Source organism: Hevea brasiliensis, chromosome 16 (genome assembly GCF_030052815.1).
Source record: "Hevea brasiliensis isolate MT/VB/25A 57/8 chromosome 16, ASM3005281v1, whole genome shotgun sequence".
Taxonomy (NCBI): Eukaryota; Viridiplantae; Streptophyta; class Magnoliopsida; order Malpighiales; family Euphorbiaceae; genus Hevea; species Hevea brasiliensis.
This window is the reverse complement of record NC_079508.1, coordinates 42389819-42415703: the sequence shown is the minus strand read 5'-3', so window position 1 is coordinate 42415703 and position 25885 is coordinate 42389819. Positions and strand designations below refer to the sequence as shown.

The window sequence follows — 25885 nt, the reverse complement described above, 5'->3', positions numbered from 1 at the left end:
TCATCAGAACTCTTTCTTACTATAAATGATTTCTCTAAATCATTTTATGCACCTCATAGACCATGGTTAACACCTAGCATAGCATACCATGGCCACCCAATTAGTAATAAGGTTTACCTTAAATGAACCTATAATCATATGTTACCATGCACTAGAATCTCTCTGTTACAAAATCCCAACTCAAGTTGGAGTCATGGTTTATGTCAAACCCCATTTGATATGAATATTATGTTCTCTTTTAATTCCAGTTCTTGATTAAAAGGATTTTCTTATCAGAAACTCTTTCTGAATAAATCTATCTTTCATGGCTAGGAACTTGAAATATCAAGAACAATTAAATGAACATAGGATTTTATCCCTATTTACTTAGAGGAACAGATTCCATCTTGATCAACACCTACCTCCATATATAACTAGTAGGAGCCAACACATGCCCATATACCCATACATAGTACAAGTATGAAAGCAGTATCAAACTCAAACCACCTATATACAAGATAACTGTGCTATCTCAGGTCTAAAGATTATATGCACTGATATGATTTATGACAATGTATTGACAAGAGTAAACTCCATGTGCTTGTCATAAGTGTCACTGGTTCGACCTACTTATCATGTATAAGTGCCTATCATGTTTGTTATATGACATGAGACTCACCATTCCATCTTATTTATATCTCATATAAATAACTTGGGAACAAACATGAATACAATCTTTCTGGATAAGTCATGTCCTTATTATGAAGTATCCTCGATTGTGAACCTATTTATGATACTTTGTACTAGAAATACTATCACTTATATTCTTAACAACTTAAGAATAGAATTTCTAACAAAATATCAATGGACCTTTTCTATTACACATAAATATATTATGTAAATGGAAAAGTGAAAATGCCTTTTATTAATAAAAATATGTACAAGATACATAATAAATGATATGCTCTAGGGCATACTACTAACAGGCCGAACCCCTTTTGCCATGCCGTCCTCGATTAATGAGCTTATCAAGCTCAAAAAGCCCTACGTCCTCTTTATATTTCTTATAAGTCCCAACACAAAAACTTAACTATAGACCTTGATTGAGAGTTTGGGAGTAAAAAGAAGACAAGAATTTAAAGTTAGGGAAAGTTGGGAATTCTTCAATTGAGGTTAGTATTAATTCTCTTTTCTTTCTCTATGTACTCTTTGTTAAGATCATGAATATGATGAGAAATAATAGAAATTGAAACAAAATATGCATGTTTGACTAGCTTGAATTTTGGGCAGCCTTGTATAGGTTAGGGTTTTGATGATTTAGTTGAATTGAAAATGGAAATTGATGACCCCTTGATATGAATTTAGTAATTAGAACATTGAAGTGTATGTGTAGTACAAGAATTGAAATTTTGTGAATTAGGGTTTTGAGTAAAATTAGGGTTTTGTTCATGTGATGGTGAATGAATATTTGAATGGTCAATTAGTGACCATTTGGTAAGGTTTGACTACAAAATGAAGTGAATTGTGGCATTAGATTAAGGATTTGCTATGCGGCCCTATTGTGCTTATAGGTCTAGACTTGAGTCCAGTGCGTTTTGGCAGCCATAACTTGGTTTGTATAGCTTCAATTGGTGCAAGGCCAATTGAAGGTGAAACTAGGGTCATAATGCCACAATTTTGACGAAGAAACCCTACCTAGAAAACTAACTTAGGATGACCTAAAAATTGACCAAATCTGGGTAACTAATTCTAGACCTGGAAAATTGATCAAATGAATAGTATTTGTTCAATTAGTCATAACTTGGCCTAGGAAGGTCCAAATGACCTGATTTTTAAACCAATGGAAAGCTTAGACATAGTACAATAACTTTTATGTAGAACACAAGCTCAAATTCTGACCTTAACCAATTGAAATTGCTAGCCAAAATTAGGTCACAAAAACTGCCAGAACCAAATTCTGCCTAGAAAATCTACCAATGAACCAATCCGGTCAGTTATGGTAAAAATGCCATAACATGAGTTACAAAACATCAAATGAAGTGATTCAAAAAGGGAATTAAAGAAGACACATTAAGGAACAACTTTGATGCAGAAAGTTTAGCCAAATTCCCACTGTAGATTGGTCTAATGGAATAGTAAATATTAGCCATAAAATCTGAAAATTTGAAATAACATGTAATGAGCCTTGAATTATAATTGACAATTAATGCCAATAAGTGTAAAACCCAAAATGTGGGATCTTAGTATAATTAGAATTAACATATCTATTATGTATGAAAAAATCAATATTTGTGCATGAATAGTAAGGTAAATAGTAACTAATAAACATAAAGTGTAAAGAAATAAACAACTAACTGTGTAAACATGCCCTAGTATGCCTATAATGATTGGTTTGGATAGATTGACATGCCAATAGGATTCCGATAGCAATACTGCATATGGCTTATGCCATTTCGTGATTTATGGCTTATTATGTCACTTTGTGATATTATGGCCTATGGCCATTTTGCTATGTTTGATACACTCGGCTTTATCTCTGATTGCTTATATGGCTTGTTAGCCGTTCTGTTGCACACCTGGCAGACACTATGTGACTGATGGTGTGACGGCCCGAGGTATTTGATACCCAGTGCCAGTTTACCTATTTATCCAGTTCAGTCGACTAGTATAGGTTACTTGGGCAACTGAAATAAGACTTAATAAATTATAACCAAATAATGAACACAAAACGTACTAAAAGTTAGACTATTATGAATAATTATCATAAATTCATTCTGCATGAAATGATAGTATAATATAATATCTGTATATTTATTTATTTAGTTTATTTTTATTTTATATTGGCACCACTAAGCTGTATTGCTTAGAACGTCACTTTTGCAACGCGTAGGTACTGGTGAGACCGATAGAGATCTGCATGGTATACAGTGTCACCATATCTGCACTGTTCTTGGTAGGACTACTAGTTGTATTTTGTATTGTATTTTGTATTTTGATGTACTTAGACTTTCATTTTGCCATGTAAATTGTAAACTCTTGTAATTAATTGTAAATTATGTAATTAATGAGATTTCAATATTTTATTTATAAAATTGAGTATGAATTTTATTTATATATGAAATTATGAGATTGAAACAAAATATTATGATATGTTGAGATTGTGATTGATTGTCATTGGAGTTGTGGATAATGAATATATTGGAAGTATTTTTAGCATGTTTCGAAGAACTGTTTTCTCAATTTTTAGCCGACACTCTGCCGAATTTTTATAAAATTTTCACAACTTCAAAATAATCAAAATTTTAATTCATGATATAAACTTTACATGAAAGCAATTTAATGAGTAAATTAAGTTCTGGGAAAGGTAATAAGATAAGTAAAATGCTCCGGCACCGGGTGTGACATACTTTACTCGGCTACACTGTAGATGGGTAAGGGGTATCACAGATTCTCTCACCTTCAAGCTCCAAGAAAATAGGTAATTTCCTTTTCTTCTTGATCTACTAGGTAGATCTAAGAAAGTTGAGGAAGGATTAGGTTTTTCTAACTTCAATTTCATGAAAAGTTCATTTTTAAGTTGAGTTTTAGAGAAATTTATGCATGTTAGGGTTAGGGTTTTTGGGTCTATGTGGAAATTTCATATTTTTTTTATTAGCTTAGTAATGTTTAAATGTTATGAGTCTTAAATGGCTAGTTTCCCTTGATGGATTTGAAGAAATCCATATATATGTTATGTTGGGTTTGGAGAAAACCTAATATTTGAGTTTTTGAGTAATGTATGTGGGTATTAAGTATGATTTCAAGTTATTTTAGGCCCTAAAGATATGTATTTATGGTTAGATTATGTTTTGGAATTGAGGTTTTTAGGAGAAGGAATTTGCATGTTTTCGACCTGAGAATTATTCTAGAAATTCTAAAAATTCCCAAGTTTGGCTGCCGAAACATGTAGTTTCTCAGAAAATCTGGAAAATTTTCGGGTTCAGCAGCCAAAGTCTAAGACTTCAGCAGTCAAAGTTAGCTCTAGACAATAAGGGGTGTTCAAAGCCTGAGACTTCAACAGCTAAAGTTTAGCACTTTGGCAGCTGAAGTGAGTTCTACTTGACTTTTCTCCATTATTTTTTAAGATTCCAAAATATAGTTTCATGGTTTCTAAGGGCCTAGAATAAGATATTTATGATATATATAGAGTTTTAGAACCTTGTATGACACTCTAAGGTCAGATTTTATAGGATTAAGTTTGAGGGAATTAAAAGGTTAATGATCTAAGGATAGCTATCATTCGAAATAAGTGGCTAATAGGCTTCAAGAGGTGAGTAACTCTAATCTTAATAAAATAAAAACTATTTAAAAGTAAGTAATGATCATTTTCATGCATCATATCATATTTATTTAGGATGTATGCATATAGAACATGAAGATGTTACATAATTGTATAATTTGTTATTAGTGCAACGATGGATGTTGGATGACCCACTAACTCTCCCCATATTTATGACTATATTACGTTATACATATTATGGATCCATAAGTAAATCCTGTGAGTAGATCTTAATGATGCCAATTCAGGGGAGATCAATAAGTTGCCTTAGGGTGCATAACACAGGTTATTTTTTAAAGGAAAAATTGGAGAGTTACTAATGATAAGTCCATCATACGTGAAATGTTTGTGATGTGAAAACTCATGTGAATGATGCACTGCATATGTGTGAATGCATGATGTAATTAATGTTGGTTAGTTTACTCATTGAGCTTGTGTAAGCTTACCTCACTCCCCTAACCCCCAGATGCAAAATTACAGGACTAAAAGAGTTATTTGAAGGAAGAGTATCAAGGGTAGCCCATTTCTTTATGTATGATGTATGGGTAGATAAACATATAAACTGTAAATGGATAATACTGTGCTAGGAACTTAAGAAATTTAGAGTTATTTAGTATTTTCAAGCATGATAATGTATACGTTATGTTAACCCTTCTTGGGAGTATGTATGCTGAACCATTACACTTTAGAACTTATGTATGTGAAGGTTCACATTATGAACTATTTTTATATTAAAGATGTTTATGTATAGATGAAAAGACTAAGGTGTAATGGTATAAAGTATGCTTAGATGATGAGGTATAGGAACATGTGCATGTTTTACAAGCTTTAGACTTGTTACGGGTTCTAACAGCCTTAAGCTGACCTGATCCCTAGCTTCGGTAATGGCCCTTGGCTTGGTTCATTACAGTTGAACTTGCCTTTGAAGTTTCACATTTTCAGTTGTTTTTGGGTTCAGATTGTAAATGTTCTAAATTTCTCATAAAACCTTTAATTTGCTTGCCCACATGACCAAATTGCTCTTTATTCCACTGCCCAAGTGCTTTAGTGCACTTTTGCAATATGGATTGAACAGAATTAGAACCATGCCTATTAGATCGGTGCTACACATCACGAATGACCTAGTCACATTGTTGATCCCAAACCCACATCATTTCAAAATGGAAAGGTTTATTACCCCAATCATGTCAATGACCCTGAGTATCCAACAAAATGAGACAATGATCAGAGGCATTTCTTGGTAGTGCAACACTTGAGCCTTTGGAAATAACAAAAACCATTCATCATAAGCAAAAACCAATCCAACCTTTCCTGTATGTTATCAAACCCCTATCACATACCATAGAATGACCTTGAGTATACAGCAAAATGGGGCAATGATCAGAGGCATTTCTTGGGTAATGCAACACAAGAACCTTTGGAAATAACAAAAACCATTCATTATACGATCAAACCTTTCTTAAATGTTATCAAACCTCACTCTACCGTTATCCTACGTGAAAGGATTGCCCAAAAAACTTAAATCACATACTGTCACCATCTCCTTGAATGCATCCATAATAGTTTGAAATTAAACCAACTCACCATTTTTCTCAAAACTATATAACATTTCATTAAAATCGCCAAAAAGGAACAAAGGCATAGAACTCCATTTAAAAAAAAAAAAAACTCATCCCATGCAACTGTCGTAACAAATTCCACGTGAGATATCTATTAAGAGGAAATGCCTTGAGGAAAAAGAAGAAAAAATCCATTTTGAGAGGCTTTTCTTATGCCACCAAAAATTGAAAACACCACATTTTTTTCCTCTCTTTTAAAGTATTAAATTAATTTGGTAAATTGTTTAAATTTTTCATTATTTTGATTTTTTTTTTCAGTTATGATTTTATCCACCCCATTTTAGCCTTGCCCATAATGACTAGGCAAGATACGTCACCGTTGAGGGTACAAAATCGAGAAGCAGAGAGAACATTTTCAGGGGAAAAAACGGAACATTCTAGACTTTCTAGTGAAATGAAGGCAAGCACATTACATCAGCATAAGTTAGTTGGCTTCTGTTGTTGTTTTCATACATAACGCTTCTCTTGTGCGATCCAATGCATCAATTCTCTTAATCTCAGCTTTCATTTTTCCACGAGACCAAAATCCATAATTTTTTAGGTATTTATTACAAATCAATAAAATCGCGACCACCGGAGTGGAAATGACGGAGCCGAAGAGGATGGCTGGAGGGGTTGCGTTGAATTTTCCAGTGAATGAAGAGGAAACAACGTCGTCTTCTCTTTCAACTCCGCTGAAGGCACCTCCTCGAAGGTTGAGACGACGTCTACTTGCGGAGCCTAAAGCCCCTCTCTCTTCTGAAGACATCGAAGCTAAGCTCAGAGAGGCTAATATCCGTCGACAGGTAAATTAGCGTGACTTGCTGGCTTCTGTGGTTTTGATCCACAAAAGGCGTTTGATTTTGGATCTTTTTGAATCCCTCAAGTATCTTTTTATCGTGATGTTTTCCATTGTTTAATTGGAATTCAACTAATAATATTATTATTATTGAATTAGAAACCTGGAGAAGAAAGAAAGCTGCTTTAAGCTATGGATTTCATGTGATAGATTGTTTCTTCCCTGGAAAATTGAAAGCTGAACTAGATCAAGCCATCTTTTCTATTTAAATTGCTCTCTTCTTGATGAATGTTTTGTTTGTGATCTTAATTTTGATGTATCAGTTACCAACGAAGATTCGGCAGTATAGTTAGTTTGGTTTTTTCACGTTTTGGTGACTTGCAGCAAATGCCTTTTTGAGTAGGATGATTGATTTTCATTTTCTGTTTTGAGGGCTTTAGTTTTATTAAGTTCTGCTGAAGGATGTTTTCTCTGTTGGTTGAGCAGCAATTCTACGAGTTCCTGTCAAGTAAAGCAAAGCCCAAGTCAAGAAGCTCTCCACAGACTTCCTGCCTAAGGGAAGATCTTGCTCAACGGCTTGAAGCAAGTCTCAATGCTGCTGAGCAGAAGCGGTAATATGTAGGCCTTTTTTTTTCCATGAAACATAGGAAATTAGATAATATTGGATTTTCTATCTGATGTTTTATATTATGGACAAGTGCGAGGGAAAATAAACAATTGGAGCAAGAAGGATTTAAGTTTTGTGTCTGTTTTATTTTTGAACTTCCTGCCAAATATGGATTTGCAGCTTCATCTCTAATTGTTTGAGCCAACTGAAAATTGTTTATTTCTTTCCTGCCTCAAATTAAGTGATTGTAGGGATGAGATGGCATTATCTAATGATGTTCGGCCTCGGAAGCCTGCACATGTGTTTGAATACCAAAAAGTTATCCATGATCATGTGGTTCGGTGCAACTAAGTTTTGTTTTTGAACCAATAATGCATAAGTTATGAGGTGGTCCATACGCAGCAACATTTTAAATTGCAGTTGTGGATGATTGTTGCATAACTGGGCTGTTGCAGACACAAGTGTCATAGCACAATGCCTAGTTCCGATCCAATCAATGAAGTTAATATGTGAACGTAAAATGCTCAAAATTATAAATTTTGTGGTTATATTTGTTATTGCATGATGAACTCAAATACAAATTAATTTGACAAAAAATTTAAGCTTTACATGTCATGATTCTAAAACTGATTTGCAGAAGTGTTAAAATGTAACGGTCTGCTATTACTAGAGTGTAGAACGTTGAGTATGTTTGGCTGACAGTGTGCTATTACTGGTGTGTAGAACAATAAGTAGTATATATGACCAAGATGTAACAATTAAATGTGAACTGTAGTTCACATGTCAGTTCAAACGTAACACAACATAAACTTATCCTTTTCAAATTATAATAAAATGAGCAGGTTAAGCATTCTTACTAGTGCTCAGATGCATCTGGCAAGGCTGGATGAGACGTGGCAAGCAGCTAAAAGTGGTGTAGAAAGACATTTTGAGAAGGAACCTGATGAGCTTGGCATTAAAGTTCAATCACAGGTTGAGCAAGCAGAGGCAAAGCCTATGCTTCTCCTGAAAGTCCATAAACAAAGGGAAGCTGCAAAGAGAGAGCAAGCAGCTCTGTCATTGAAGCAAAAAATTTCTATGGAGAACAATTACACACTGTGTGTCCGTGCTGCTATTTATAAAAAACGTGCACCTGCTGAAAGAAAACGGTTGGGGTTGTTGGAAGGAGAACAAATGAGGGCCTGTACAAGACTACTGAAGGTAAGGCAGATAGCTCAGTCTGTCAATGGTCAACAAAAGACTAAGAGGAAAGAAAAAAAGGACCAATTGGAAGATCGCCTCAAAAGGGTATGTAAGTGGTTGAAGTTACATCTTTCATGAAGAAATTGTTTATCATGTGTTGTTTTAAATTAATATCTCTTTTTATGAGATTTTAATTTGATAATGACTAGGCTAAGAGACAAAGGGCTGAATATTTGAGGCAGAGAAGAAACTTGAGTAGTCATCTGCATGCCTCAAAAATGATCCATGAGCAGGAGGAGTACCTTTCAAGAAAGTTAGCAAGGTGAATATGTGATTTTTTTTTCTGTTTTTGTGTGTGTGGGGGTGGGGGAGCGGGGGAGGGGGTTTATTTTTCCTTTCTTGTTTTCTCATTTCTTTAACATTTATATGTGTCTTCTTTTCGTTTTCATGTAACTCTGGTTATTTTTATTAAAGTAATATTTTTTTTTTATTTACAATTGGGGGTATAAGTTATTTCTACAGCCCCTAAACTATATAATGCATTTCTGGACTGAGGAAAGGTGTGTTAGTCATCCATTAGTTGCACTCTATCAACAGACTTTGGACTTGTTACATTTGACACTGAGATCTATTAAAGGAATGGATATAGTAAGCATGTCAGCTTATATGAGAAGTGAACAAATCATTTGAGAATATTTCCATGGAATTCTCCTCTGATGTTCTATGTAATTGTGATTTTGGGAATTTAACAGGTACTGGAGGCGCTTTGTAAAATTGAGGAAAACTACTTTCTATTTGGCAAAAACTTATGTATCCTTGGGGATCAATGAAGAATCTGTTAAAGCAATGCCATTTGAGCAGCTTGCTATTCATATCAAGTCAACAACAACCATTAATATGGTGAAAGCTTTAGTTGACCGTCTAGAGAGTCGCCTCAGATTTTCATGGGCAGTCAGAGGTTGTCAATCTAGTCTAGCCAACATTGATCACCTTCTTAGGTTTGTTGCTTTCCCAAATTATACAGGCAATTCTGGCAATCCTGCCCAAAGAGGAGCCAAAACAACCAAGTCTGATAAAGAGGAAGCTCAGATGCCAGTAAAATTATCAAGATATCCAGTCAGAGTTGTGCTGTGTGCATACATGATAATAGGACACCCGGATGCGGTTCTCAATGGACAAGGCCGAGTGTGAGATCACTCTAGCTGAATCTGCAGTTACTTTCGTTCGAGAGTTTGAGTTGTTGGTCGAGATTATAATAGATGGCCCTATTCAATTTTCACGAGAGAGAATAGCCTCTGCAATTCCTAGTCAGAAGACCTTTAGATTTCAACTGGAAGCTTGTGATAAAGCATGGTGCCATTACCTGCGTCGCTTTGCGACATGGAAGTTAAAGGATGCTAAATTGCTAGAGGAGGATTTGGTGAGAGCTGCATGCCAGCTTGAATTCTCTATGATGCAAAGCAAGCTGACTCTAGGAGATGATGAAACTCTTTCTGATGATATGGAGGTTATCAAAAAGCAGGTTGATGTTTGCTTGCCCATGGCATATAGCTAACTGTTGAATAATTTTTTCTGTGTCTAATATTTTCCTCAATAATTTTCACCATGTTAGGTTTTGGACAAGCAGAAACTTCTAAAGGGAAAATTGCAGCTTCTTAGTGGTAATGCTGGACTTAAACATATGGAACGTGCTCTTACTGAAATGCTGTCTAAATTTATTGGAGACAAGAAATCTGTGAGTCCATTTAAATCATCTACTGGTCAGATTTCATCATCATGTCCACCTCATTCATTGGAGGGGTCTTCAGTTCCCATCTCTGTTGGGACAAGTTATTTGGCTTAAGGTTGTCAACGGTCTAGCGGCAATGCCATAATTGACTCCTCCTCTGAGATAGCTGATTCTTCTCCAGGTGAAGAAACAAGTTCTTCTCCACCCAAAAGGACCATCGATGACCATCAGCGCTCTGATCCACTGTTGGCTAGTGAGAATGAATTACTTGTAAATGAAATTATCCATGAACATCACCATGGATTAGCTTATACTCGTAATGCCACCAATAAAGATCAGAACAATGTTCAGGTTTGTATGCCAATTTAAATGATTTCTATGTTTATTGAGAATTACGATTATCATTTATTGATCTACTAGCATGTGGGATAGAGATGCAAATCCTCAAGGTACTTGCTTGTTTTAACAGTGCTCTACATCTTCAAAAAATAGAACTTGTCTCTTGGTTAGTCATTTAGTAATTTGCTAGACTGTGGGATCAGGTTACAAATACTAACAAGATTCGTTTCTTGTGTTATTTAATTATGCTTTGTTTGTTACCAATTATTTAAAGGGCCAGGACTTGCTAGTATTGGACACAATAAAAATTCTCTCACATGAGCCTTGACTTCATTATCCTGCAGGCAAAAGTGAGAGACAATTGAAAAGGCTTTTTGGGATAGTATTATGGAGTCTGTCAAACAGGATGAGCCTGATTTTAGTTGGATTCTTAAACTCATTCAGGAAGTTAGGGATGAGCTATGTGAGATGTCTCCTCAGACTTGGAGACAGGAGATTGTTGAGACTATTGATGTTGATATTCTCTCACAGGTGGTTAAATTCTACAGCTCTTGCTTACTGCATCCATAAGTTATTATTTACTGAAATATTAATATTATACCTTGTCAAACTTTCCTTCACTTAAAGGTGCTGAGATCAGGAACTTTAGATATGGATTATCTAGGGAAGATCCTAGAGTTTGCATTAGCCACTTTGGAGAAACTTTCTGCCCCAGCAAATGATGAAGAAATGAAGAGCTCTCACCATAAATTACTCGAAGAACTGAGAGAGATTTCTAAAGTTGGAGTTAAATCAAATGCCTCAATTTCATTTGTAGTGATTAAAGGTCTGTGGCAAGTCCTACAGGAGATTCAGGTGTGTTTCTGGTCTCAAGTCTTTTCCATCTAACCTCCTGAAGTTGCAGTTCTTGGTGCTTTAGCCATGGGACAAGAAAAATTAATTTCATAGTGTGATGCATAGCTGTATCGTCCGGCCTGTGCAAGATTTGCTGAGAAATATTGTACGTATATAAATTTCAAACTTTGAATTCACAAAATATGAAAGATATAATTTAAGTCATAGAGCTCAATAAAAAATTATTATGTGTTGTGCAGTAATCATCTTTGAACCAAGCAACAAATTTCCTCTCTCCTCTCCCCTTCTCCTTCCCACCCCCTACACCCCACCACCCTCCTTTCTTCCTTTCCCTCTCCCTCCCCCTTCTCTCCTTTTACTGTTTGTAATTGTAACTGTTGTCAATTTTAAGCCTTTGATGTATACATGTTTCATGTATTTGAAGGTTGCGCCTGCATCTATATCTGTGGTTGCATTATGACTCAAACTTGAAAACCTGCTTCACTGATTGGGGTTTCCTGTGTTTAGTCATAGTTGTTCTGAATGGTTTCTTTTTTCAATCAAATTCATTCCATGCTATATCTTTTACACTCTTAATGCTTCACTTGCAGTTTTATGGCAGCTTTTTATTTCCTCAACTCAAGATTTAACCAAATCAAGATGCCTGTATGCTGTAAATAGCACCTTAATTATCTTAGTGGTGTGCCCACATAAACTTAGGTAACACTACCAGCTAGTTGAACTGTAGAATATACACAATGGTGATGCTTCTAGCTTTTACATGTGTTGCCGGACTTTTGCAGATAAATAATCAATCTTACTTTTTTTTCAGTTTCATTTGTGGAATTGTCAAATAAAAATAGAAAACAATCTTTTTTTTTTTCTGGTAGAGGTGTTGATAAAAAAATACTGGTAGAGGTGTTGATAAAAAATACTGGTAGAGCTGTTTTTTTTTCAATCCAAAACACACAAAAAGAAAAAGAGTTGTCTTGCTGTTATCTGCAATTGTGTGATGAAAACAATTGTGACTGAATGTTTTATTTCCAGTTTGTTGATCCTCCGCCAAACACTTCCGACCGAGAAGCTAGTGACCAATTCTCTAGACATGGAAAATATAGTATCTGAGTGCATGAAGCAACTCTATGAGCTGTTAGACAGTGTTGAAGATGTAGGTATATCAGAGATTGTTGCTAAAATTAGCGGGTTACTAAAAGGCAATGGCCTTGTGTTTGGTGCTGAAAAGCTCCAAGCAAAGGAGACGCTTACGGAAAACATGTTGGGAAAGAGCTTGCAAGCTGGGGATCCTATATTTGCAAGAGTTTCTCGCTGTATTTCTCAAGATTTGAGAGTTGTTGTTTTGGAGGAAAGGAAGGGAATTGGCAGTGGCAGCTCTTCAACGAGTGGGACTAGCACTCCTTGCAGGCAGGTAGGGTAATGGAGGCTGCCGAAGTTCTGATTGTAATGGCAACTGTTTCCTGTAGTGTTCATCGGACTTGGTATGAAAACCTTCTTAACATGTAATAAGTTCAGGAAATATGGAAAGAATATTGTGTATGCTAGTGTTTGATTACAAATTCCTGGGAAATGTACGGTTGCAAAATATGTGCAGTTGATAGAACAATATTGGAGAACTTGATCTAACTTAAACATAGGAAACACAATTGTAAATAATGCGTATTGATGGTTTTAATTTGGAAGCATATCAATTAGGAGTAGCTTCAAAATAAAATCAATTCCAAGTGGTTTCTTGGGACTTGTAAGCTTATTTATAAACGTGTACTCTACAAAGTCACATCTGCAATTCCATCCGCTTGGCTTGCTTTTTGAAGACTACAATCTTCAAGTGTGAATGCAAGCAAAATTGGGACGGTTTAGCCTGTGAAGAGAGGGAGTTTATTCCTCAATTATGTTATTCGTTTATTATTTCATTTAACAAAAGAAAAATAAAATATAAATATCACATTTGCTTTTCTTTATTTTTTTTCTTTCATTTAAAATTTCTTCCCTTTCCTTGTTCTTTTGCCTTCTATCATTGGGGTTTAACAGCTCAAGGCCTGATGCATAGAATGTTTTATGAGTAAGATTATAGAATATTTTTCCACCACATCAAATGGTGCTCACTTTTTTTATAAAAATGTGGGTTTTTTTATAATATAAAAAGTAGACTTACGGATAATTTTTATTTTAATTTGATTTATAATGAACTAAAAATATAAATATATGAGTTTTATATACATATTGTGTTTTGAATTTATAATAAATCGAATCTAAATAGAAAAAAAAAATCTGTGAAAGGATATGCATGTGTGCACTGGAGCACTTGATAATATCTTCCTGTATGATTTTTGGTCCCCGAGTTTTAACGTTCTTCCTACACACAATAAGCCTGGTTGCTAACTTTTTACTCATTCGTAATGCAATCACTAATTTCTTACTCATTCTTTATGTCTATGTGCACTATCCAACTTCCAGAATGACTATTAAGAAAGGATTAAGAGAACAAACAGTAAACTATTGTAATGTTCAACGCAATTATCATCAAAATTTGGGGTACGGAAAGTATATTTTCGGTGTTTAAGGATAAAGAATTTTGGTTTTTAGGTAAAATTAGTACTTTCTTTTTCATTGTTATGGTTGTCGATGGATTCTTTTGATGAAAAATAATGGTTTCAAAAGGTTTTTATAATGTAGGCTATTGAATAAAAATGTTAGAAAATTTTTAATATTTTTTTATAATTGTGGACATCTATTGGTTATGGTTCAAAAGCTCATAAATATGATTTAGTTAATTTGGGCTAAATACTCTAATTTTTATGTGGATTAAATTTAGAGTGGGTCATTGAAGCCCATAGATCAGTAAGGGAAAAAGTCCATGAACTCTTCTATATAAAGGTGTACTAAATCATCTCTCTTCAAAACTAACACCACTAAGGGCTTGTTCGACAATATTAATTATTCTAATAGCTGTTACCTATTTTAGTAAATGTTAGCTGGTTACTAGCTATTAGCTATTAATGGTTAATTATTTATATAGCTGTTAAAGTCGAAGTATTTGATAAAAATAGCTCTTAGATTAGAAGTTAAATGTAAAAATAGTAATAAAATCTTATTGACTTTAGTCAAAATGCTTCCTCAACCCCTAAAAACTAGGAGAGATAACTTTTTATGGACCACTCCCTCAATATCTAAAAGCTAATATAAACACAAGAGCCCTGTTTGACATTGAGTTTCAGAGCTTGAAACTGCTTTTCTGAATAAAAGCACAATTTTAGATGCTGTTGAAAAAAACAGTTTGGAAAAAGCTATTTTATTATTTTAGTATTCTTATGACTAAAACTGATCAAATTTAATTTTTAATTATTTTTTAACACTCTCTAACTAGTATATTTAAAAAAGTGATTTTCTCAACAGCAGTTTCAACAGTAATGCCAAATAGACCCTATGTTATCGAATAGTATAAATAAGAGAAGTAGTGTTTTGACTCTAGTCAAAATGCAAAACAATACCTTAAAAGTTATTGCCAAACAAAATCTAAGAAATGATCTGAAATAAAACTTATGCGTCTTTTCTCATTTTCCTTGTTAGAAATGTAAATTTTTTTAAGAATTCAACTTAATTTTTTTTTAATTAATTTTTAGTTAATTCTCATATTTAGAGTAAAAAAAATTCAATTCTTTTTACTTTTTTTTAATTAAAAAAATAAAAATTAAGTACAATTTTGTGTGAATTTAATTGAATTTCTTTCTTCTAAATTTCTTTCTTCTGAATGATTTATTCCGAAAGAAGTTTTTGAGACTACATACAATGTGTAAAGAGGGAAAATTCCGAGTGCGAAATTTTCAATAATTTCTCTGCAACAATTATGGATCCAAAATCATGTAAGATTAACAATCAATATTATTTTTGTATTCTAAACTCTCATGATTTGATTTAGGACAGTAAAGTTTATATTATTTCAACATGTGGTATTAGAGTCTAATTCATAATCTTAAAATAGTTTTTAACAATCAAATAATGGAGCTTTGATTTCGATTCTAATACTCTGAATCGAAGCCTAACATTGCTACTGCTTATGTTGTTGGCAATTGCTCCTATTCTTCAAAAGCCATTGTTGAAGAGGTAACAGAGTTCGTTCTTTCACTTATTTCATATTTGCATCAATTGTAGTTTTAAAATTTTTCTAAATTAAGCAAAAATAGTTGATCCATTATGAAATATTCAAAGGCCCATTATATGATATAATAATTAATTTGGGTTAGATTCTTTAAATTTTATGTGGGTTAAATTTGGTGTGAGTCATATCGAAACCCACAAATCAGTGATGGGGAAGCTTATGAGATCTTCTGCGTAAAGGTTTGCTATATCTCCTTTTCACAACTAACACCACTGAGAAAATAATACAAAGATCACTAATAATACCCTCCCCTCTCTCTAAAAAGTTCTTGCTTAGGTGTTAGTCGCAGGCGAGGGGGTCTAGCCGGCTGGCTGTTGAACCTCTTCCTACTTTGTCTTTAGGTTATTATTTTTTTAGCAGTTTCTTAGCTGGTTCTTTAGTTTTTCAGTTCTCTTTTAGTCTCCATATAATGGAGTTGTAGTTCTCCTTTGTAGATGGGGATTTTGCTTGGTGTTTTAGGAGTTTCAGTGGGACTTCTTGCATATTGTAGCAAGCCTCCCCTAAAAATTGTGTAAAAGTTTTAAGAAGTAGATCACTTGGCAGTTGGAGGAGTGGTTTAGAGATGAGCCACTTGTCTTTCAGGGTAAATATGAATGGCCCGTTTGCAGGCAGCCTTGTTCCTGGTTCATCCTGCAACGGTCCAAGTCTCAGTTTTCTAGTATTCTTTTGCTGTAATTTCTTCTCCGTTCTCATCTGACTCTATTGGCATTGAGCAAGGGAGATATTAATTTAAGTGGGTGCTTAAGAGTATCTGTAATAGGAATGTTGTTGTTCTCCTTTACTTGTATATCCTTCATTCCATTATCCTTCATTAGTCTATTTGGTTTGAATTGAATAAATCGAATCGAACCGTCTTAATTTGATAATTTGATTTAATTTTTAAGATAATTCAGTTCGGTTCGATTTTAGAGATTAAAAATTTAGGTTATTTTGGTTCGGTTCAATTTTAGAGAGAAAAAATTATTTGAATCGAACTGAATTGCTTTATTAATTTTTAAATTAATTTATTTTTATAGGAAATTTATGAATTGTAAGTAATTATATATATATATAAATCGTTTAATTTCATTGATTAGTGGTTATTAGATTCAAATTAAGGTCAAAATCATACCAAATAACTTGAAAATTAAGTCTAAATTGAAAAACCTATCAAAACTCAAAATCAATGGGTTCAAATTGAACCGAACCGAACCGAAATATAACGGTTTTATTCGATTTGATTTTTTATTTATTTCAGTTCGGTTCGATTTATAAAATATAGTAATTCAGTTAATTCAGTTTTGATGGTTTGGTTCAGTTTGAACTAAATGCTCAGCCCTAATAAAATTACTGTAAAAAAAAAAAGTGAAAAATTAGACAGATTAATTTTATTCATTGGAATTTTGAAAAACTATTTCTTTGTGTTACATTTAGCTTCGACAAAGGTTCAAATTTCGTCCCTGTTAATAAATAAACAAATAAATATTTCGCACTTCATTGGATTTAACATTCTTGGACGTGGCCCATTAAAAAGAGATGCAGAACTATATTGTATATTAAATTTATAATTCTAATTCAATTACAAACATGTAAAAATAAAGAATTCACAATGAAAGTGATGTCTCTATTATGATTCAACTCCAAAGATCAATAAAGGATAATATAAAATTACTTATTAATTAAATTAATCATTATAACTAAACTATATTGGCATTATAGTGACTGTTTCTACCTACTTCCCAAGACAGAAAATCAGAGAATTACAAATAGAGTTGACAGCAAGTTGCTTAAAAGAATGGTACATAATTGGCCAACCAAATAGAATTGCTCAATATTTTAGGCTTAAAAGAATGCCCTCTAAGGACCCAAAGTTGCTTGGGTATCTAAAACTAAATGACCAAATTTCATATTTGCTTCAAAGGGTTGAAGAAAAGTGAGAAATGGTACATAGATAGTGGTTGCTCAAAACACATAACCGATGAAAATGACAAGTTTTTAAAAATTTCAATGGTAGATGGAGGATATGTGAAATTTGGAGATAAAAGAAAAGAAAAAAATAATTGGAAATGGCACAATTGAAACCAAATCTTGCATTGAAGATGTGTCACTTGTTGAAAGCTTGAAATACAACTTGCTAAGTGTAAGCTAACTTTGTGATAAAAGTTTTGAGGTAAAGTATATTTCTTCTCATTGTGCAATTAGTAACTTAAATGATGACACATTGTTCATTGCCAATAGATCTAATAATGTTTACTTGCTTGACATGAATAACTTTGAAACTAATCATGGTACATGTCTAGTATCTTTTGATAATATTAGTTATTTATGGCATAAAAGATTAGGACATGTAAACATGCATACACTTTCAAAATTGTCTAAGAAATAACTTGTTAAAGGTCTTCCTAAGATTAACTATGAATATGAATTTCAATATAGGGCATGTGCACTAGGAAAACATACTAGAATATCTTTTAAATCTAAAAATATTGTTTCTACTATTAGGCTATTAGAATTATTTTATCTTGATTTGTTTGATCCCGTGTTTCCTGTTAGTCTTGGTGGGAAGACATATGTTTTAGTTATTGTTGATGATTATTCAAGATATATATAAACATTTTTTCTTGCTCATAAAGATGAAACTTTTAAGAAATTTACCTCCTTTAATAAAATGGTTCAAAATGAAAAAGATTTTTACATCACATCTATAAGGAGTAATCATGAAACTGAATTTGACAATCATTTATTTGAAGAATATTGTGATAAATAAAAATACTATTTTGTTTAATTCGATTCAAATTGATTTTTTTTTAAATCAAATCGAATTAAAATAATTAAAATTCTTAAAATATAAAATTAAATCGAATTAAATTATCTTAAAAATTAAATTAAATTACTAAATTAAAATAATTTAATTAAATTTATTTAATTTAAACTAAATAATACTCACCTTAAATCATGGGGTCATTGCCTAACTTCCATAATTTTAGGGCTATTATAGAATTCAAAGAATGATTAATTTGATTTATTAACAGTTGAGATACGATAAAAAAATAATAATAATAATAATAAATGGATTTGTCAAAGTGGGGACCTTACATGTCAATTGTCTGACATGATTAACTAAAGGACAAGGCAGACGTTTTGTGCTTTATTCCATGTTAATGTGGACCATATCGCAGTGACGGAAGAAAAATGGCCCACATCTACGTTTTAATTAAGCTCAAAATTTGTCTTCTCTGTAGTTGATACTGCTTGATTTTTTAACTCAATTAAAATTTTCCTATATTTTCAAAAATCAAACTCTTTAATTTTATTTTAAATTTTTATTAAAAAAAAAATAATCAACTTGCTATAACCTGATCAAAAGGGAAAAATAGTATAACTAACTAAATTTACGGAATGATATAAATAGTTAAAATTATAAGAATTAAATTATATAAATATTTATAATTAAAATAAGATAATTAACTTGTTTTAATAGTTTAATTTTATAAAATATATAAATATTTTAACTGAATTTAAAAAAAAATTAAGTAAATAATTTTAACAGTCTATATGGATCTGATAATAATTTACTCTTTTAAGAATTTCATCAAAATTTATTTAATCACAAATCTAAAACATCAAAACTTAAATAATTCAAAAACTTAAGAATTTAATTAAATAATCAACCTAACCATTTATATACGTAATTCGAAAATGACTGTTGAAATGATTCAATTAATATTATTTTGATTAAAATAAATAAATGAAATTAATTTTTGAAAAAATTAACATTTTTTTAAAACCATTGTTGAAACATAGGGCCGCACCACAACGTGTGTCAGACGTTCTTTCTTTCTTCATATGCCACTTTTTAACGTCCTTATCGACATGGTTACTTGCCCATTGTGATTACCTTGTGAAAGGTTATTTCTTTTGAATGCTAATTGAGAACTGCAAAATTCTTAATATCATACAATGCATTAGTCACAAAAAGAAAGCCTAATTTTTCAAATAGTAAATCAATTTATAGATTAATTTTTATATTTTTAAAATTTATTTATTTAGCCGTTAATCTTTTAATAAATCCACATATTAATTATTTCCTAGATCGTATATTAACACAAAAATGTTTAGATTCTTTTTTTTTAGTTAATTACAAATAATAGAATATAATAATAAAGTTTTCAATTAAATTCTTTTAATTCAAATATATATTAATAAAATAAAATGATAATATTATAATTTGTTATAAAATGTTTTAGTGACATATCAGCCTACATTGATCATATATATTTTAGTAAATTGAATTTTTAATTTAATCAATTTAATTAATTGATTATGTATAATGTCACATTGATCATATATATTTAAATCAATGATAAAAATTATCATTTAATTAATTCAATTAAATATATATTTGAGTCGATTGAACAAATTTAACAAAAATTAAAAAAAATTCAACAAATTCACAAAAATATATAATTAGCTTTTTGCTTTTGTTTAATGCTTAATTAATTACATGTTGCTATTTAAAAGAGCATAACAAACATCAATATCAAACTTTACCGAATATCAACTTTATCAAATTTATTTTTTAATTTAATAAAGAAATGCAAATATTTGTTCATGTCCAAACTAAAAAGTCATGATTATGCAAATGAATTAATGTTTGCCTAATAACAATTCTAATTCAAATTTCAAGCCTTTGAAGAAAATAAGTTGATTTGCTTGTTCATAGTAGGGATGACAACATATCAGATTTTTGTGAGTAATCGATCCGATTGAATTTTAATAAAATAGATTTAAGTAATATATTAATGGGTTTAGATTAAAAAAAAAAAAAAACTACTTGTAACTTGTTAAATTCGGATTTTACATGTGAAGTATCTATTATTAGAACCTGATGATATAAATACTTAATTAAATATAAAAATATATTTTTTATAATAATACTTATAAATTTTATATTTTTATTTAAAATAAAATAAAATTTAAAAATTTTATGAAATTATTAAATTTTTGAAATATAAATTATTAATAAAAAATATATTTATAAATATATTATTAATTAAAATATATAAAATAAAATGAATTCGAGTAATTTTTTGAAAAATAATAATTGTGCTTAGGATAAATTCATATAATTGATAATAAATTTTAATCGAATTTGATATGAGTACGAGTTTTAGAAATATTAATCGACTTTGAATTTATCGGATAATATTCATGAATACTTTATCTATGGCTATCATACTCTTGAGTTAAATTACAATTGAGAAAAATATATATTTTTTAAATATATTAATTAGAAAATATTAAAATTAATTTAAAATTTAATTTAATTTTAATTAAAAAAATTAACATAATAAAATAAAATTTTAATAATATCTCTAAGCCACAATAACTAACCGACATTTAAATTATTGAAAGTATGGAAAATAAAAATTAGTGGAAAATAGCAATTCATGTGCCAAATGAATAAATAAATAAATAAATTCTCTCTTATCTCATTCATGACATCAATTTGAGGAGGGAATGGTGGATACATCATAGATGGTCCTAATTAATTTCCATTTCTTTTAATTTATTTGGAAATTCTCTATCATCCTCTTTCTTTCTCCCTCTTTCTTTAATATTTTTTAACTTTTTTTTTTATTACAATTAATTTTAATTAAAATTCAAATTTTTGAATATAACTTTAATGTTAGAATACTGCTTCCTGTTTAGCAATGCTTATGATACAAAACATAATAATACAAGAAGAAGAGCATTGAATGTCTCCAGTTTCTAGATGTGTATTCTTTAGTATTGACTAATGCCCTTCACTTTTGTTGTCATATTTGTCATATTTGTATCAAATCCAAAAAAATCGTGTATATCCATAGGGCCCACGTTTCACTGAGAATTTTCTTCCTTATCATCACTAAAATTGAGTAATTATATAATTATGCTCCATTGAAATATATTTAAGCTAAAATCATATAATAAAGAGTAAGTATAAGCAACTATTTATCTTGAAATTACAATGGTTTGTGGTGAAAGATAGCAGTCGTTGCATTGCCTTTTGTATTTTTATTTAAGAAATTTACAATTAGATCTTTGATTTTTATTTTATATTATATTTCAGTTTTTAAATTTTAAAAAATAAATTATTTAATCATTTATATTCAAATGATCAAATTCAAAATATAATCTCATATAAAATTTAAAATTAAAATATAATATAATATAAAATATAAATACTAAATAATTAATTTTTTATAATTTAAAAAAATATATATAATATAAAATAAACTTAAAGATGTAATTGTAAATTGTCCTTCTATTATTTCAACTATGACTTTTATTCGCCGCCCGGTGCCATCCATTGTCTCCAACGTTTGACAGATTAAAAAGAAAAAAGCGCATTGGTACGTGTAAGAGGGTATCTTTTGTCCAACTGCTCACTTTCAAGTAATAAAAGCCTTATATTTTATGTCACATCTCATTTTAGGAAATTATTTTTTTTCAACATAAAATGCTTGAATATTGTGATAAAAAAAAGCTTGGATGTTGTAAAAATGAATTTTATATTTTTTTAATTTTTATTTCAGATAAATATTTATGTCTATAATTAAATAAAATTCAAAATATGAACGCACAATTTCAGGCGGAGAGGAGCCCCTGCACGGCTGTACCGCGCAGACAGTCCAATTTGGTGCGAAAGCAAAGTATCTGCAATCAGTCAGCCATCGCCAAAGCCGTAATAAAATTTAAAAAATAATTCACCAGCTATTTGACAATCCACAAGCAATTGCGCATCATCAAAATCACACCACTGCCGCGACCGTACTCCCCGAAAAACAATTTAGCTTTCTAGAGAGAGAAAATAAAGCTACAGTCACTGAAAGCTAACGCCATTCATTTTTTCTTTTTTTAAATTTCATTTTTGCACCACTTGTCTATCTCTAATTTTATAAAAATATATTATAATATAAGATCCATTACTAAATAATTAATTTCCAAAAATTTAAATACTAAAATGTAATAGAGAGCAAACACACAAACCAAATTATAAATTCACATCTTTTAAATATTAGAAAGGGTAATTTACAATTAAGTCCATGAAGTATATCAAAACTTATAAATTTGATCTTCATTTATTTTTAGTAATGATTTAATTCTATTAATAAATTAGTCCTGCTATTAATTACTTTTCAATTTGATCTTTATATCAGACCCTTCACATGTCATTTTCATGGAAGAAATTAAAATTTAACCGGACTTGACATATGAAAAAGAACCAATCAGGATCTTGACTAGGGAAGTGAAAGAACTGAGAAACAAGCAAATCCCACTGGTGAAAGTACTTTGGAAGCACCATAACACCGATGAGGCAACCTGAAAAAGTGAAGAGATGATAAAACAATAGTTCCCTTAACTGTTTGCATCAGGTAAATTTCGAGGACGAAATTTTTGTTAAAGGGAATGAGCTGTTAACTTCTTGTTCTGATTGCGACACGTTAACTAAAAAGAAGGTAGTTTTTCAACTTGCTGCATATGTAATAAGTCCTGCTTATTTTTAATTTAATAATATTAGAGCTATTAATTAAATTTAATTTTTATTTGAGTGCGAATAATTTAGATTTAAATTATTTTAAATTATAAATTATTATTCATCGAATTACTAATTTGTGAAGATATCTCCAATAAAAAAATTACTTTAATTTTATTTTTTTTTTCCAAAAAAATAAGAGAGCAATATCTGGTTTGCATTCACAAATCAAAAAATTTTGAAAAGTATGACAAATTAATCTAATGCCCTGCCTTATGGGACATTAAACTTATTTTCTTTCTTTATTTGTTTCTGTGGCACACCACATGCAACATCTGCGCTCAAAAAGAGGGAAAGATACGACACAATGTAACATACCATTGCCATCTAAGTGGAAGCTAATTAAGATCTTATGATTGATTTCTTTCTTATCAATGTTTAAGGTACAATGGCCCCCATGATCAGTCAATCATATGTGAAGAAAAATAGGATTGTTTATATATATATAGTTCACGTCGGCGATGTCGGATTTTTGCTCGCACTGGACTAGATGATGATAGCCGTCATACATCATTTTCTACGTCAATTTTTATTTTATTTTAAAAATTATAAAAAACAAGCATGTGAGATCTCCGCAAGGCGACGAGAGTCTTCTCTGTCGTTGACTTTAAGGTATGAAAATGGTTTTTCTCCATAAAATTACTAATACCAGCGACCAAAGTACCATATTCTAGGTGCTACTTAGCTCCAGAAATCAGTATTGAATTTCTTGGAGAGAAAAAAAAAATGAAGGACAACATCTCCATGGATGAAAAACTCTTTGAGGTACTGTTTAGCAAGCCCCTGACGACGAAAACAGATCTTCTGCATCAGTTGCTTGTTCCGTCCGAAGTCCTCGCCGACGACAAGAAACCGATTGTGGGTGACTTAATCATTTCATTCGATCAGAATGGAAAACAATGGAAGTTTCCCCTAGCCACTCGCAAGACTGATCGTGGCAAACCTTCTAAATACAAGAAACCAACGATTCCCCCAGGCTGGTGGCATCCATTCGTACAAGAGTATGGCCTACGTGCTGGTGATGGGGTGATCTTCTATTTAAGGAAACGCGATGGAGCTCGTAAGATACAAGTTCGAGGCATGAGAAAAGCTTTCTTACTCATGGGTAAGATGGTTTGGAAAGAGGTGGAAAAGGTTGACAGCCAGGCCTCAACATCTCAACCAAAGGGACCTGCCTAGCTTCAGTCTTGAGGCCTTTAAGACGGTACCTAGCTCCTAAGGGATCATTATCTATCCTCTGTGTCTTAGTTTAGCTGTTTGGTTATGCATGCAAGCTATGGTGTGTTATTTTTCTTCTCTTATTATTGAGAGTCGGCCAGTCGGGGTTATAATCGTTAGTGTCCACTCTAGAATCCATTTTCTAGCCTCTTTCACTTTTCTTTTTTGATTTACAAAGAATGGTCGAACTTTAAAAAACTGTGTTTGGTTGAGTGTACATGTTATGGTGTTGAAAATAGATTTATTCAAGTGTGTTTTCATATTGTGCGAGCTGTGTGACATCCAGGGATGTAGGAGATTGTGTATTGTAATTGTGTTACTAATAAAATTGTACTTTGTAATGCGGAGGTTGAGGAGGTGAGCTGGTGTACAATTTTTGCTGTTGCGTGTTGGATTTTATGGATGTGGAGAAATTCTGTTGTGTTTGAAGGGAGAGCTAATAGACCTGACAACGCTAGAGCGGCTATTGCAGTGTTCTCTAAGCAGTGTGTGCAGGCTTCTGATCTGGCTATTGTAGTATTCTGTTGTGCTTTCGAGAGATTGGGAGGTGCAGATTAAACATATCTATAGTGACTTGCCAACTTAGGCCATTCTTGCTCTTTGGGTGTTACCCAGTTTGAATCTCCTCCTATTGGGGTGACCAGACTTCTCCTTTACTACATTTGTGGAGTCTCCTACAATAGATCTTCCTTGATGTAATTCTGTGTCTATGTTTCCCCTCTTTCCAAAATAAATAAATAAAATTGTACTTTGTGATTGTGTTTTTGAAATTGCGTGACTATATTATATAGCAATGATGAATAAATTATTTTTCTGAAAAGTCTCCAAATGCATAAATAAAATTGAGAAAATGTAAGCGCATATGATAGCTCCTGTTTAATTATGCACAGAAAAAAAAATCCAAAAGGTCTCCCTTTAAGCAATAATAATAATAATAATAATAATAATAATAATAATAATAATAATAATAATAAGCAAAAGTCAACAATAAGCAGCAGCTGTTGTTGTCCATAAACTCGGAAATCTTAGTGAAAATCTTGTGACTGCCGCATGCCATTGTCCAAAAAAAAATGCTCTTTCCAACCCCGAATTTTCTCTTTCACTGAATTGAAAATAACCTTCTTTGATTGACCAATCACCACAAGCAATCCCAAATAAGGTGAGTGAGCATCAACCAACTACACACCAAAGAAATCCTTAATAAATCTCCCACCTCAACTGGTATTACTGTGAGACCCTCCAACCTAGTTTAGCATTATCTTACTATAACACTACTACGATTTTTGGATATTAACATCACAAAGGCAAGGGAAATGAGTTGTCACTAGAATAATAATCGAGATAAATTCATAAGAATGAATGTGAGTGACAACTTACTTTTTGGAGAAATAATAAAAAAATAAAAAAAATAAAAAAAAGGAAAATCATTAAAATTCCAAAAAAAAATATGACATGACCCTAACATGTCAATCTAAAACATAGGAAAAAAAAAAAACCTTGCAATTTGAGTTCATATGGAGCTTGCACAAAATAGAAATGGTTGATCTTGT

At 31.6% G+C, this 25885-nt stretch overlaps 2 pseudogenes; both read left to right on the top strand.

The window, feature by feature from the left end:
• The first annotated feature begins 6247 nt into the window (after window positions 1–6247).
• LOC110637114 (uncharacterized) overlaps window positions 6248–25885 on the top strand; it is a 72897-nt pseudogene continuing 53259 nt past the window's right edge.
• LOC131174794 (uncharacterized) lies at window positions 11401–12985 on the top strand (annotated as a pseudogene).